The sequence below is a fragment of the Aquarana catesbeiana genome, linkage group LG12 (genome assembly GCF_042186555.1).
Source record: "Aquarana catesbeiana isolate 2022-GZ linkage group LG12, ASM4218655v1, whole genome shotgun sequence".
NCBI classification, from domain to species: Eukaryota; Metazoa; Chordata; class Amphibia; order Anura; family Ranidae; genus Aquarana; species Aquarana catesbeiana.
In genome coordinates, this window is record NC_133335.1 from 56598355 (window position 1) to 56615584 (window position 17230).

At 37.7% G+C, this 17230-nt stretch overlaps 1 long non-coding RNA gene and 1 pseudogene across 1 annotated transcript in view; both read left to right on the forward strand.

Annotated features, from left to right (window-relative positions):
* Positions 1-213: 213 nt before the first annotated feature.
* Positions 214-17230, forward strand: part of LOC141113757 (uncharacterized) — a 95564-nt gene continuing 78547 nt past the window's right edge. The window contains exon 1 of the long non-coding RNA XR_012236816.1: positions 214-355. This is a non-coding gene — a long non-coding RNA (uncharacterized lncRNA). The remainder of the gene's footprint in view (positions 356-17230) is intronic.
* LOC141114260 (calcium/calmodulin-dependent protein kinase type II subunit gamma pseudogene) lies at positions 13831-14738 on the forward strand (annotated as a pseudogene).

The window sequence follows — 17230 nt, forward strand, 5'->3', positions numbered from 1 at the left end:
GAAATGTTGTTTATTTTGTTTAACTTACAAATACACTCTGTCCTTGCCTAGTTGTAGAATAAATGTTTCCAAATATTTACTAAGAAACCCAAAATTAATCCAGTCCATGTGTTGTCTTAAGGGCCGTCAAGCCCATTGATCTTCTTGGCTCATACACAGTGCATTGTGTCAGCACAGCTTTGCCCTATAAATATGAAGCACACCAGTGACCCTCTTATTATTCTCAAGATGAAGGTCATCATTATACTTATCCTGGTGCCTCTGGTATCTCTGGCTGCTGAAAATGTGACTGATTTACAGAGTGTTTCGGATAAATTACAACACTATGGCATGTCATATCAGGATAGGTTTGCTCGTAAGTATAAGTCAGAATGATTCCCTATTTTACTTTTAATTAACATTTTGTAATCTGTATTTCTTGATTTTTAAGCAGTGTTTCCACAGGTGTGCTCCTAGCACTAGTTGTCTATAGGATGGATATAGCAAAGTTTGGAATCTAAAGTGAAAATAGGATAGAACCCATACCAAAAGAGACTTACTGTATTTAGTTTAAAGTTGAACTCAAGATATGTATTTTATTGCATAGTGACATTGGATTACATGACCCAGCACAGGGCCAATGAAACTGATCACAATAGTAAAGAAAGGCTGAATTCATGTAGTCATCGACCTTTTCCTCTCAGTCAGGGTTTCCATATATTTAATCAAATTAAATAGAGGCTTTAGATCTCAGAGTTATTACTCTTTCATAGAAGTAATGAGTCTTTATTATATAAATTATTTATTACAGTGTATTGTGATGGTAATTTTGGCTGCAAACAGGATGTGGGAAACAATGGTGTGATAGGTGGGAAATCGTCAATCCCCAAATTGGTGGAGTAGAGATGGAGTAGGAAACACCAGAATGCCAATAACATCGGAAATAGTTTGAAAGATTTTACATAAAAAACTAGTGATATTTTTGTGTGATCAAAAAACGTGCATTAGGTTCCCACGTGACACAGTACACTGTTTTTGATACAATTAGTTGATTTGTGTGATACACAAAATACAATGTCTGGTACATAATCAGCCCAAACATTGAAAAAGTCTCACACATATGGTATCCCCATACTCGGGAGGAAGAGCAGAACATGCTTTGGGCTGTAATTCTAAGTATGCCCATGCTTTGTGTGAGAAACATTATATTAAACTGGCAACTCTAAGTAAAAAATTACATTTTAATTTTCATTTCGTATTTTCCAAAAGCTTGTGACACAAAAACTAAATCTTGAAAAGACTCAGCACGCCTCTTAATACCTTAGGGTGTACTCTCCAAAATGTGGTCATTTTGTGGGTGTTTTTTACTGTCACGGCGCTCCAGGGTCTCCAAAATTGTGAAAGGTAGTCAGAAAATGAAATGCGTAATTTAAGTCCCTAGAATGCCTGAAGGTGCTCCTTGGATTTTGGGACCCTATGTGACAGACATGGGAGGAGTAGCTAAAAAAGAGGAAGAACGGTAATATTATGCTGGTTAGTGCCACATCCGGTATTTGAGAACAAAAAGAAAGGTTTCCCCTAAGGTGGACTTTTAAAGGCACATTAAAGAGCATAAGTAATAAAGTTAAAGAGGTATATAGGGTGTTTATCATACAAAAATATATTTTTTCAAACATTGTCACTAAAATTGATACAATTACAAATACGGAGGAATGGAATGTTTAAACAGGACTGTATATTATCAACATATTAACAATGCATATGAAGTCCTCTTTGCACCCAACGCGTTTTTGAGGAGAAAATTGCATCTATAACATAGTTAAAGAACAATGAGTTTCTTAGTAGTACAAAATCTATCATCAAAAAAGGCAGATATGTATAGAAGGGTTTTTCCTGTACACTTACATAATACTTGATAGCAGAGGGAGTTTCAACATTCCATAACATTAAAAACAAGAGAAAGCAGTCAGAGCTGGATCTATATAGTCGCCAATGTATAGAATCTAGATATCATAGCCAGTCATTAAAGTGGACTGGGACCTTGTAGGTCGCCCCCAAGGAGGAGGGGTAAGAACACTTCTCTCCCAGCAGGGGTTTGGACAGCGGGATGTGCTGGGGCCCAAGTGGGAAGACCCTGAAATGAAGGACAATTAAGATATTAACCCCAATTGTAAACTGGGGTATAATAGTATAAGTATTCCTTTTCCATATATGTAAGCAATTGTATAATCTCCTTAATATAATAAGTAAATATACCTGGATAAGATGGGTGTATATAATCACAGCAGAAGGAGCCGCAGCGCATGGAAGGGGGTGACAAAGACTACAGGATATATAATGGTAATTTGTTAATGATTGATATCAGAAAGAAAGTCCAATGTTCAGACAGTATGTGTGGTAATTAATTATAAAGGGAGGTGGTGTGTATGTACTACTCTATATAGTATAATTAATATATAATATTATTATAATTATATAATCAAATATAGTATCATTAGATGAATATAATATATTTGTATATAAATCGTAGAAAATATTGTATATAAATATCAAATATGATTAAATTTGCAGAATGACTTGTAGTATTACTATGTTTAATGTATACATATATAAATAGATATGTATAGAGGAGTACGGATGAATATAGATTAAAGATTAATAAAAGGTCTATAATAGTTGTAAAGCACGAACATGTCTTGTATTGAGTTCATTATAAGTAATTGTATATACTTATTGTATTAGATTTAAGCTTAGAAGGGAATAGAGTAATGTAAGGAAAATAGGAATGTTATATAGATCCTAATGCAGCGTACACACGAGCGGACTTTTCTATTGGACTGGTCCGACGGACAATCCGATCGTGTGTGGGTTTCATCGGACCTTCAGCGGACTTTTCCAGTCGAAAATCTGACGGACTTTAGATTTGAAACATGCGTCAAATCTTTCAGACGGACTTGAGTCCGGTCGAAAAATCCGCTCTTCTGTATGCTAGTCCGACGGACAAAAACCCACGCTATGTCAGCTATTGGCTACTGGCTATCAACTTCCTTATTTTAGTCCGGTCGTACGTCATCACGTACGAATCCATCAGACTTTGGTGTGATCGTGTGTAGGCAAGTCCGTTTGTTCAAAAGTCCATCGGAAGTCCGTCAAAAGTCTGTCGAAAGTCCGTCGGAAAGTCCATCGGACCAGTCCGGTCGAAAAGTCTGCTTGTGTGTACGCGGCATGAGTCTTACCTTAAGTATATTATAAAGCTGTTCGGCTGCACGTCCTCACACTCAGCAAGTTACTGCTGTGTGTGGGGTGTGCCGATACTGTTTAAATACAGCCCTCTCCCCAATCAGCTGGCGCAAGTAATTGCAAACAGCTGACGGGGATAGAGAGGCATGTATGGTGATCCCTGTAGGCCCCCTGGAGTGGATGCACGCGGCTCCATCCCATACCACGCATTCGCAAAGCGCTTGCACGTTGGAGCGGTGTCATGCGCACCCAGTCCACTGACACAGACAGCCTCACTGGCGGACTACGCATGTCTGCCATGGTGACAATGTGGAGGGAGGACGAGGATGGAGAGCCATCCGTGACCTTCTGACGCCGCCGCGGACAGAGAATCCGGGCAGCTTGCCGTGCCGGGCAATCCCGATATCCAAGCCACAGAGCTGGGGAGAAGGAGAGAAAGAAACAGTCAAATTAAATCTCACAAAAAACAGAGTATAACATTTGCAGAACATGAAACAAATACATATATATGGATGGTTGATGGTGACATTATAGGTATTCTTACCAGACAGTGATATTATATTGCTAAAGCAAATATACAGAACAAGGCTTATATTGACAGGTGAATGGTATAGGACTAAAGCAGGTATCAATATTAATATAACTTAAGTGCTAATCAAAAAAATAAACTATATGATAGATAGGAATTAAGTAAAAAGGAAGGGAGAGAAGGGGATAAGGGGTGGAAAAATGTATTTATGTGTGTGCATATAAAATGCATGCACACATATGTGTACTGACAAGGGAAACAAATAGGAGACACTGTAGAATAATTATATTAATTCGGCTTTACAATCAAGATCTGTATTTATGCAGTCTGGGTCCCTTTTAAGCTTTGACATTGAAAAAGCTCATTCAGCTCAGCATAAGACGAATCTTGAAATAGTTAGGTTGTGTGCATGTCATTTCTGTAACAGTTGTTCTGCATGTGCAAAGTTAATAAGGTCAGTAGGTCAGTGGTTTCACAGATAAGAATATACTCAGTATATCTGTCATAGACTTTATTGTAAAGATCTTTTTAAAGGTAAAAACATATATTATCCATAATATAGTTAGTTATTTGATATAGTTATTTAATTAGTTAGTTAGATTGAGTTTGTGTGAAGTAGTATATATTTATATATGTATCCAATTATAGTTTAATATGCATTTGTAAGGTTTGGTACAGAATTGCATTTCTGTAGCTTAAAGAATATCCATTACAAGAATTCGGCCATTTGGAAAGGTCATTCACCTTTAGTTTTTTATAAGAATCTGTTGTGTGTTACTGACAATCAAAGAGGTTTAAGAGACGTGTCAGCTGTTGGCAAAGAGAATATTTAGAATAATCACGAATATGATCATTTCATATTTAGTTCTAGCCGTATATGGTTATGGCTTTAGTCTGCTGACTAGTTGATTTGAAATAGTATAAAAACAGAGTGACACTTCACTTCAGGGCGCACACACTTTACTACACACACACGACACACCACACACACACACAAGACATGTCTTTCACACACACACAGAAGGACTTCACTACCTTTTCACATACACAAAGAAGAACACACGCATTCTTACTCTACAGAAGACATTTCGTTTACATTAGGCCTAAATACAGCCTACCTCACAAACAGCTGCTAGAGCGGACATCTCTCTGACATAGAAAAGAACAGACAGAGCTGATGCATCTCTTGAACTCTCTTGATACAAGATTTTGTTCCTATTATTTTTGTTTTAATACATCAAGCTGTAAGAAGAATTTAACTTTGTATATATTTTCAAGTTGTTGCCAAGTGTGACCAAATAAACTCACACTTTGTTTTAAGACAGCCTGGCTACTGAACTTTTGAACAAAATGCCTAAGACACTGTTGACATAACACGTGTCTGAGAGGAGAAGGTTTTTACACCCTCTCCACATTTTTACATTGGCGATTGCCAGCCAGTCCAGTTTTTTTTCCCTGCTCCTTGACAAAGGGGGGAGACACACATTTTTCATGATTGATCAAGTCTCGGGAAAAAACGATCAAAGAACCTAGAAAGCGGCGTTTGTGTTCCATCAGACGAGCATGCAAGGTCCAAGGAACTGAGCCAGCTAAAGACGAGAAATTCTTCTAAATAAGATATGGCATCTAATAATCAAATATGGAGGAACAACAAGCTCCAAGAAGAAACTAAGTAAAGAACCTAGACGGAGGCGTTTGCGTCAGATGTGGACAACAGTTCAATAAAAGTCGCGGGTGAGTTTTTCTATGTCTGTTTTCTCACCTCTAGCCAAAGTTTGTAACTTTGAAGAAAAAAAAAAAAAAAGGAAGACCCAGCCTACGAAGTTGATTGACAAGGCCATTTGGACGATATGCTTCAAGTTATTGTTGGAAATCCAAGACTTTGTTTGTGAAAACGTAACGTTACGTACGTGAAGATTTCTGCCAAGGTTAGTTCCTAAGAAGGTGAGAAAGTCTCACATAAGAAAATATTGGGTAGTTGCCCAAGAAGAAAAAATGTTGAATCAGGAACTGAGACTTCACGTTATTTGAAAAGCTACCATTGAGGTACAACAGGCAGATGTATGTACTATTTGGTAAGATGAAAGTCGGATTTTAATGTTTGAAGATGGAAAGTCCAAGAAACAGGCAAAGAAAAATCAACAGGCAAGAACACTAAAGCACACTAAAGCACACTACAGCACACAATACAAGGAACAAGGCAAAAAGCTACAAGAAAATGATTCTTCCAAGAAAAGGCAACAAACGAAAGAAGAAGCAACGAAAGAAAGAAAACGCAACAAACGAAAGAAAAAGCAACAAACGAAAGAAAAGGCAACGAACAACAAATTTAAAGGACATTATTCATCTCTTGTTTTTTTTAAGTGCGCACAGGACTATCATACTAACAAGGGGTGAGTGTGTTTGTTTATATAAAAGGTAACATGGGATGGTTAACATCTCAAGGTTCAGAAGTATTTTCCTGTACCATCAGGAATACATGCAGTAGTAAGGTAATTAATTAATGCCAGAGTGTAAAGAAGTTATTTAATAAGGAAACTAAGTTTAATGCTGCATGTAAATGTTTATGAATATTTTAGCCCTGAACAACAGAAAATGTGTGTTATTACATGTGGTCATTTTAAAACACATATATAGGGGGCAGAAAAAAGTTTTCAGAGAAAAAAGTATTGATTAAGATTGTGGAAAGAACTGTATGAAATTGAGATTATGGAAAAAACATGGTGTTAAGTGTCTTACAAAAATCCTACAGATTTGGTTGTAAGAAATAATAAGTTAGGATTGAACAATTTTTACAAAAATTCCAAACTTAGATTTGGTTATTAAATTAAAAGTAGTAGATTGTTCTAATTTATTTAAAACTACCCAGAGAAAATATTAAAATATGAAAGTTTTGTTCAATCTAAAAAATTGTAAAAATAGCAATTGTTAAAAGTCTTTGTAAATGAGTATTTCTGGTAAAAGTAAGGACTTTGATTGAGGGAGGAGTTTTCTCGGGGATATGGCCAATCACAGTTTTTGGGCAGGATCCAATCTGTGAGTTTCACGAGATTGTCCTCTAAACAATTTTTTTGTCATTATTATAATCAGGAAAGTCATATAACGTAGTGTACATGATTTTTGGCAGATGTACAAACAAAATATGTTTAAAAAAGTGGTAAAAAGGTTAAACATTTTAAAAACGAAAAACTAGATTGTTACCGAATTGTACAGTGTATTGTATACAAAGCATGATAGCTAAACTGATTGTAACAGATCATTCTCTGAAGAGTTTGTGACATATGAGGAGTGTATTACCAACAGAGAAATGCAGATCAAGTTACACAGACTAGTCGTCATGCCATGACAGTTTTCACTTCTGTGGATCAAAGTCTTCCAAATATCTGGAAGAGGGTTCATGGATGAGAAAAAATACATTTTTAAAAGGTATTATTACTTACTAAAGTAATTGTTTTTAAAAATAAGATTTTTTGGGCCCTAATAACTTTTCTCGAGAGTTCATTGAGATTTTTCTAGACAAAGTATCTGAGTAAATTTTAATGAATTATATAGGCTTACTGTAGGGTAAATATTTTTAATTACAAGAGAGAACTAATATACAATAATTTGAAGATCTAAAGAAAGCCCTTATTAATTTAGTATTTTTGATTAATATAGAGATCTCTCTCAGCCATTTTACATTTAAGTGTATGTGGGTGATGAAACAATTTCATTGGTATGTATAAAAAATGTGTTAGAAGTGCATTGTCCAATGCTACAGATCAGAGACATTGTGGGTTTTGCACCATTTGTTTTGAAAACATCTTATGTTACACTAAGGGTGTTATTATAAGGAAAACAGAAGGTGTCAACACAAACAGCTTTGTCTAATGGCAATTGGATGTTAAAAAGATCAGTTGTAGTGGTATTTAAAAATACATGGGGATTAAATAGATGCAATGTGAGGGTTAGAACCACAGTTGTGTAAATTAAGGAAAAAGTCACTTATTCAATTTTTAGTGGACATTTATTGGGAAAGAATTTCCTGTGTTTATATAAATAGCGCTAAATATATTGGCACAATGGAATGACAATATTAAACTTTCTGTAGGTGTCTGCATTAAAAGCTGAACTTAAGACTGCCATGTGTTTGTTTAGCAGTCAGAGTGACAGGCATGTGTGGTTCATTCAATCATATTGTATGAGAGGAATGTTTTTAGTTCTGAAAAGAAAGTTCAACATGATCAAATTTCTTTCAGAAATATAATATTTGGGAAAGCCCAACCTAAATTGTCAGTGTAAAGGAAAAAATACAATAATCTGGTAAGATTATTCTTTTGCAAGATTTAATATTAGTCACAGGATAAAAAGGGGGACTATGACATTTTGTTTTAGTTAGAATCAGTACAGACTGATGAAGATAATATTTATTGTAAAAAAAAAAAATAATTCCAACAATAATGAATAGAGTTATTTTTAAATGAAAATATTTCTTTTTGCATATCCAGGTACCTGACTGACTGACTGACTGACTGATTTTTTTGTTTAAGCTAATGAAAGAAATTCTGAACTACTCATTTTAGAACACTTTGTCATCAAACTTCTGAATAATGTTTTATTTGAACAATCCAATAGGAAAGAGTAACCTGATACTACAAAGTATTGAGGGATTTGGCAAATCCATATAGATTGATTATATTAATTTTTTTCCACCTACTAAAGGAGGATATTAGGATGTTGTTTTTTTTAGTTAATGTTTCTTTTTGATAAATTAATTGAGGTTATTCTAGAAAATAATATTTTTAACAAAAGCTAAGTTGTTGTGAACTTGTCATATTCCATTGGGGTTGGATTTCAAACCATGGAATCAGATTATGATTTAAAATTTTGCAGCATATGTATGCAATTTTAGGTATTTAGTAAAGTTTTTGTTTCTTATCATCTTAAATACTCAGGTATTGTAGAACGTATGAATAGTATTATAAAGTCTAAATAGGGTAAGATGATTCAAGAATAAGGTAAAGATTGGGTGACTTATTTACCTGTTATAGTCTTAGTTTAAAAACTTTATTATTTTTTTAAACATTAGGTTTGTTAACTTTTTGAGTTAATGACAGGATGTCTTTTGAGATCAGCATACTCCATTATTTTTATATAATCTGTTGTATAGAAAGAAGTGTGGTTGCAAACTTTGCAAACAGGTACAGGTATTTCAGAAGTTTGTTCACAAATTATGGCTAGGCCTTTGCTAAATTTGAATAGAAATCATGTCTTGAATGAGATTTCTACTTCTAATGAGTATGTTTAGTAATTTATTCCAGTAGCTAAAGTTATGGTTAAGAATTAAAGATCTGAAGGTACCAGGGATGCAAACAGAGATGTCAATTGGAAAGATTATTTTGTTATTTTTAAGGTACATTGGAATTATACTTTTTGTTTCTAAAGAATTGGTAATAAAATAAATAAAAATAATTGGTAAAAATGGGTAGGATGTAATCAGCAGGAATGTTTCAGTTTGAGGAAATACCTCAGTGACAACTGCTGCCGGAAATATATTATTGCATCCTATAGTTATTATATTTATTATCATGATATTATGTATTTTATTTCAAATCTGTATTATGGTTAGAATGAAACGATTTTATAAATTGATTAAGGAAGAAATGAAAAAAGGTGAAAAATTATGACAGATATTTTTAGTCGGAAAATTACTTCTGGCTTATCTGATCCTGTGATTGGCTGTGGTACATCTGGAGCAACTGATTCAAAATGTGTATGAAAGGGCCATAAATGGAGTGTGCGTGATTTAGTTAATATAATAAATTATATTCAGGGGGGATTGTAGAATAATTATATTAATTCGGCTTTACAATCAAGATCTGTATTTATGCAGTCTGGGTCCCTTTTAAGCTTTGACATTGAAAAAGCTCATTCAGCTCAGCATAAGACGAATCTTGAAATAGTTAGGTTGTGTGCATGTCATTTCTGTAACAGTTGTTCTGCATGTGCAAAGTTAATAAGGTCAGTAGGTCAGTGGTTTCACAGATAAGAATATACTCAGTATATCTGTCATAGACTTTATTGTAAAGATCTTTTTAAAGGTAAAAACATATATTATCCATAATATAGTTAGTTATTTGATATAGTTATTTAATTAGTTAGTTAGATTGAGTTTGTGTGAAGTAGTATATATTTATATATGTATCCAATTATAGTTTAATATGCATTTGTAAGGTTTGGTACAGAATTGCATTTCTGTAGCTTAAAGAATATCCATTACAAGAATTCGGCCATTTGGAAAGGTCATTCACCTTTAGTTTTTTATAAGAATCTGTTGTGTGTTACTGACAATCAAAGAGGTTTAAGAGACGTGTCAGCTGTTGGCAAAGAGAATATTTAGAATAATCACGAATATGATCATTTCATATTTAGTTCTAGCCGTATATGGCTATGGCTTTAGTCTGCTGACTAGTTGATTTGAAATAGTATAAAAACAGAGTGACACTTCACTTCAGGGCGCACACACTTTACTACACACACACGACACACCACACACACACACAAGACATGTCTTTCACACACACACAGAAGGACTTCACTACCTTTTCACATACACAAAGAAGAACACACGCATTCTTACTCTACAGAAGACATTTCGTTTACATTAGGCCTAAATACAGCCTACCTCACAAACAGCTGCTAGAGCGGACATCTCTCTGACATAGAAAAGAACAGACAGAGCTGATGCATCTCTTGAACTCTCTTGATACAAGATTTTGTTCCTATTATTTTTGTTTTAATACATCAAGCTGTAAGAAGAATTTAACTTTGTATATATTTTCAAGTTGTTGCCAAGTGTGACCAAATAAACTTACACTTTGTTTTAAGACAGCCTGGCTACTGAACTTTTGAACAAAACGCCTAAGACACTGTTGACATAACACGTGTCTGAGAGGAGAAGGTTTTTACACCCTCTCCACATTTTTACAGACACCATATGATTTTAAAAATAAAGCCAAGCGCTAAATGGGTTCAAGGTCTGGAATCGACATTGTTCACTTCTATTGTAAAGCAAATTTATTTTTCCATTCCTACCTAGGAAAAACCCTTGAGGAATGGTTTGAAGCATATAGCTTCGTTCAATCCAGGGGCCTGTGTGGCTTTGAGTTGGTGGATCCACCGTAGCTCCATTTGGAGGAGGGTCTTGTTCCAATCCCCCCTCCTCTGTAGCTAGGGTATATCCGATCCAATATGAGAACTTTTACATTTGGAAATTTTCTGTCATGTACTATTTGGATATGGCGTCCCAGAGGTAAGTCAGGGTTACACACCTGCATACTACGAATATGCCTGTACGCCCTCCTCCAGAATTCTAATTTGGTTTTCTTGATGTAGAAACAAGTGCAACTACATTGCAACAGATATACTACTCCAATTGTTCTACAATTGGTGAACTGTTTTGGATAAAAGATTTTTCCATTTGGGAGAGTGGGATTTTTTTGGGTCCACATAAACCTACTGTAGTTGCATGTCTCGCACATAAAGGTGCCTCTATATTTGCAGTGAAGTTGTGCTGATTCATTTTTGAATTCGCTGTTGACAATTTTGTCCCCGATAGACGTTGCCCTTCTGAATGTGAAGAGTGGTCTAGCAGGGACAAACTGTCTCAATGAAGGGTCCAGAGGAGTAGCTAGACATGTGCAGAATGAAAACATTTGTTTCGTTTTGTTTCGTTTCGATTCGTTATTTACATTAATTTGTTTAATCCGTTTAACCAGTTGCCGACTGCCGTACACCGATGTACATCGGCAGAATGGCAGGGGCAGGCATAAGGGCTTACCTGTACGTCCCTGCCTCCCAGCGGGCAGGGGGTCCGATTAACCCCCCCGGTGCCTGCGGTGATCGGATTCATTACAGGAGCGATCAGTGCTGAGGGGGAGGCCACCGATCCATGGCCACCCCCTCTGAATCGATCCTGAAGAATGGAATGCTTCCTCTGCTTCTGTAAACAGAGGAAGTGATGTAATTTCTCCTCATGTCGGTCTTTTCGTTCTGGCGCTGAGTAGAGAAGACATCAAGTAAGACATCAAGTAAGTGCACTAACACTACACATACAATAGAACACACAGGCACACAAATCACCCCCAATCACTCCCAATCACCCCCCGATCCCCCCTGCACCCCCTGTCACAGTGACACCAATAGCAGTTTTTTTTTTTTTTATTGATTACTGCATTGGTGTCATTTGTGACTGTTATAAGTGTAAGTTTTATAGCGTCAGGTACCCCCATATAGTACCTAATAAAGGTTTTAACCCCCTGATTGCCCCCTAGTTAACCCTTTCACCAGTGATCACCATATAAGTGTTACAGGTGACGCTGGTTAGTTTGTTTTTTAAACCTGCCGTTTATAACCCAATAAAGGTTTAACCCCCTGATCGCCCAGCGGGTGATATGTTAGGTTTTAGTGTCAGTTAGGGTCTGCATTGCCCCAGGCAGAGTCAGGTTAGTGCCAGTACCACTAACACCCACGCACCCAGCATACACCTCCCTTAGAGGTATAGTATCTGAACGGATCGATATCTGATCAGATGTAGTTTAGGGTTCCCAAAAATGCAGTGTTAGCGGGATCAGCCCAGATACCTGCTAGCACCTGCATTTTGCCACTCCGCCCAGCCCACCCAAGTGCAGTATCGGTCGATCACTGTCACTTACAAAACACTAAACACACATAACTGCAGCGTTCACAGAGTCAGGCCTGATCGCTGCGATCACTAACAGTTTTTTGGGTAGTGTTTGTTACATTTGCTGACAGTCTAGGAGCTTTTTTACCTGTGAGTCTCACTACTGTACCAGTAAATTTAGAGCCCAAAATGGCAAATCAAAGGTACAGTAGTGAAGAGGCCTACACGTTTCTGAGCTTGACAGATAGTGAAGAGGAAGTCACTCATCTGTCAGATTCAGGCTCAGAATACGATCCTGTAGACAGCAGCGGCTTCATGACAGATAGCTCTGACGACGGAGTTGTGGTCCCTGCCAAGTTCAGGCGTACCAGACCCAGATCATCTTCTGCTGTTGAGGTGCAAGAACCGCAGGGCTCTCGTATGGAGCAGAGAAGTACTAGCGCCTCTATTCCTTCTGGTGACCTGGCAAGCACCAGCGGCCTAGTACACCCTGGTCATACATCCAGCACTGCAGTAACACTTGGTGCTTTGGCGAGTCCCATAAGTGCAGTTTAAGCTGGTGAGGTGGCAAACACTAGTAGTGTCCTGCTGCCACCAAGAATAAGACAAAGACAGGCCCGTTGTGCCCATAGTGTCCTTCCTGCAGAATTCGCCAATCCTAATTGGGATCCCACCACTTCTGCAGCACCCATACTTCCCCCATTCACTGGCCAACCCGGAATTCAGGTGGAAACAGTTGATTTTACGTCACTTGATTTTTATGCGCTGTTTTTCACCGAAGATCTCTATAGATCTATTGTGGACCAAAGTAAGTTGTATGCTGGTTAATTCATCGCCGCTAATCCCCAGTCCTCCCTTGCCAGAGATTAGAAACCAATTACGGTTCCCGAATTTAAGACCTTTCTGGGCCTATCCCTTGACATGGGCATAGTTAATATTAGTAAAATGCGGTCATATTGGTCCACTGACCCAAGTTACCATATGCCCATGTTCTCTGCTTCCATGGCCAGAGCACGATACGGGCAGATCTTACGGTTCATGCACTTCAATGACAATGAACTCTGTCGTCCTCATGGTGAACCTGGATACGATCGGCTCTACAAAATTCGGCCCCTCGTAAACCACTTCAACCAACGTTTTGCAGACTTATTTACTCCCCATTAAGTTGTCTGTGTCGATGAGTCCCTGATTAAGTTTTTTGGCCGCTTGTCATTCAAACAGTATCTTCCCAGCAAGCGTGCCAGATACGGGGTCAAGATGTATAAGCTAACAGCAGTCATCTGGGCAGGGTGAGCTGGGGGAAGCGGAGGACACACGGAGGGTCGGAAGGCCCGGAGATACCAGAGGAGGAGAAGGTGTGAGCGGGAGGGAGGGGAAGCAGGAGCCGCCCCGGAGGAGGGCGAGACGCAGAGGAAGAAGCAGCAGAACAGAGCTCGTCCCGGCTCTTCCCTCCTCTCTGACAGCCCGCCCGCCTGATGTGACATTGTCTCCTCCAATACAACACCATGGCCACCACCGCGACCTGCACCCGCTTCACCGACGAGTACCAGCTCTACGAGGAGCTCGGCAAGGGTGCCTTTCCTGTAGTCCGAAGATGTGTGAAGAAATCCACCAGTCAGGAATATGCTGCAAAGATAATCAATACTAAGAAGCTGTCTGCTAGAGACCACCAGAAGCTCGAACGCGAGGCTCGGATTTGCCGCCTTCTGAAGCATCCTAATATTGTGCGCCTCCATGAAAGTATTTCAGAAGAAGGTTTTCATTATCTTGTTTTTGACCTGGTCACAGGTGGAGAGCTGTTTGAAGACATTGTAGCGAGAGAATACTACAGTGAGGCAGATGCCAGCCATTGTATTCACCAGATTCTGGAGAGTGTTAACCACATCCACCAACATGACATCGTTCACAGGGATCTTAAGCCTGAGAACCTAAATGCAAGGGGGCTGCTGTGAAACTGACTGATTTTGGTCTTGCCATTGAAGTCCAGGGAGACCAGCAAGCATGGTTTGGTTTTGCTGGCACACCAGGATACCTCTCACCAGAGGTATTAAGGAAAGACCCTTATGGAAAGCCAGTTGACATATGGGCATGTGGGGTCATTTTGTACATATTATTAGTGGGTTATCCTCCTTTCTGGGATGAAGATCAGCATAAGCTCTACCAGCAAATCAAAGCTGGAGCATATGACTTCCCTTCACCTGAGTGGGATACAGTGACCCCGGAAGCAAAGAATTAAATCAATCAGATGCTGACAATAAACCCAGCAAAATGCATCACAGCAGATCAGGCTCTGAAGCACCCATGGGTCTGCCAACGATCAACAGTTGCCTCAATGATGCACAGACAAGAGACTGTAGAATGCTTGAAGATGTTCAATGCACGGAGAAAGCTTAAAGGTGCAATTCTCACTACAATACTGGTATCTCGAAATTTTTCAGCTGCCAAAAGTCTATTAAACAAGAAGACCTCTATATTAAGCAGATTTGGAGACAGTCTGCTTGTAAGTCATGTGTGGTCTGTCATGAGTGAAACGATACACTGAACTCAAATGCGTAGAGATGTATGCATGTCTTTCTATACTTGCCTGCACCTTCTAAACTGTGTGCTCTGATGGCCCCTCATTTTTTTTTTTTTTTGAAAACTAAGTCTTTAAGATGTCGTCTTTTTTTTTTTTTTTGTAAAACCCTCCACTTTCCCTCATAAACGGTATCTAAAATGACATTCACCTCATTTGCAAAATGCCATTTAGATTCAAAAGAACTCTTGATGTTCTCGTTTGTGGGTTGTCCTTTATAGAGAGCTAGGCTTTCTTTGTATCCTATGTGAATAAGCAGATGTGTAATCTAGAGTTTGCATATCAAGCGTTGAAGCATTGTTAAGCATACAAATGCACAAACTGTAATTTGCCTTTTTTGTCACAAGTCCAATAAACAGCAATCCACTTTGAGCATTTATACACGCTGATGTAGAACTGCAACAGAAAGTCTGTTTTTATGAGTTTTGAATTTCTTTGGTCGCCTTAATTACACGCACAACATATAAAACAAAAAAAATTACAATACGATTGAAATTTGTGTTTTCCTTTCTAATAAGTTTTCTAGTGAAATCTATGGAAGCAGATCAAAACCCACGTCAAGGCTCAACGATGCGTGTTGACGCGTATAGTCTTGTATTTCCAAAATGCATTTCAATGCACTTTCTATTGAATGTCAGTGTGTGTGTCACAACACACATTGTTGTGCATTATGATGCATCAACATGCATCTTGAAGCATGAATTTTGATGTGTTTATATTGATTGCCATAGAAAATGCATAAAAAAATAAAACGCAAAGATGGGAGTTCAGCTAATATGAATAAGAAGGCTCTTTGAAGGTTTGCTGTTGGAAATTGTTAAATTGCCATTGTTGCACAATTTGGACTTAAAAAAAAAATGTTTTGATAGGTGCATGTCATGGTATGTCAACCCCACTTGTGATAAAATTAATAGTATGTTGGGCTTACAGAAGACATTTGTATTTGTGAAAATTTGTACATGGCCTAAGCATGTTCTCCAGAATTCCTGAGATGACCAGTGCAAGTTGTAATGGAAAGAAATTATTAGATGGCTAAGTATTAAATCAGATATTGACGTAAACAAGAATGGGGTTAATACAAATCAGTTTGGAATGCTTGTGTGAAATTTATAAGAGCACACGGGGTGGGGGGATAGGGGGGGGTTCTTTTTTTCATGGTTTTCAGGAAGAATTTCTTTTTTTTTTTTTTTTTAGTTTTTATTTAAACAGCACTAAATCTTAACAAGCTGGGAAGAAAAGCTTTTGGCTTTTTAAGTTAAAAGGGAAAACCAAACAAAAAATATATGCAGTTAAGAAAAGTTATGCATGTCTTCTTTAGGTCTGCTCTGTCACTGTCTGTTTACTTGATTAAAATATGAGAATCACTCTGTATTTAGTGCATCTTTCTAAGAACAATAAAAAAAACTTTATATTTTTCTGTTATTTTTTTTTCTTTTCTTTTGCACTGTCTTTGGGGATTTTTTTCTTTTTAAGTTAATTAAAAAAAAACTTAGCTTGGTATGGTCATTATCTGACAAACCACTTCTAGCATTGTTACTGTTATCTTATGGGGCTAATGTAAGCATATATATAATATATATTATAAATATCACGTTTTAAACAGGACTTGGAAAGGCATTTGATGCAGAATCTTTGCATGATAATAGAAAATAAAACAATTACCCTGTGTTTGTTTGTTCTGAATGTTGGTAGATCTTCATAGCTTTGTTATATTGAAACCTTGGAAGAAGGTATTTAATAAAATAACAATTAAACCATGAAAAAAAAAAAAAAAAAAAGATGTATAAGCTCTGTGACAGGGCCACAGGCTATACATGTAGTTTTATGGTTTACGAGGGAACAGATAGTCATGTAGAGCCGGAGAACTGCCCAGATTACATAGGGAGAGCTGGCAAGATTGTGTGGGACTTGGTGTCACCCCTATTCGGAAAGGGGTACCATTTATATGTGGACAATTATTACACGAGCGTGCCACTTTTTAGTCACTTGTTTGATCTTCAGATTGGAGCATGTGGCACCGTGCGATCTAATCGCCAGGGCTTTCCCCAGCGGCTTGTAGATTCCCATCTTAGGCTGGGGGAGAGAGCCTGCTTGAAGTGTAATAACTTGCTCTCTATGAAGTGGAGGGATAATAAGAATGTTTTCGTTCTTACCTCCCTTCATGCAGACACGATGGTCCAAATTACTGCGGCGACTGGTGTTGTGGAGAAACCCCTCTGTGTCCACAAATATAACCAAAATATGG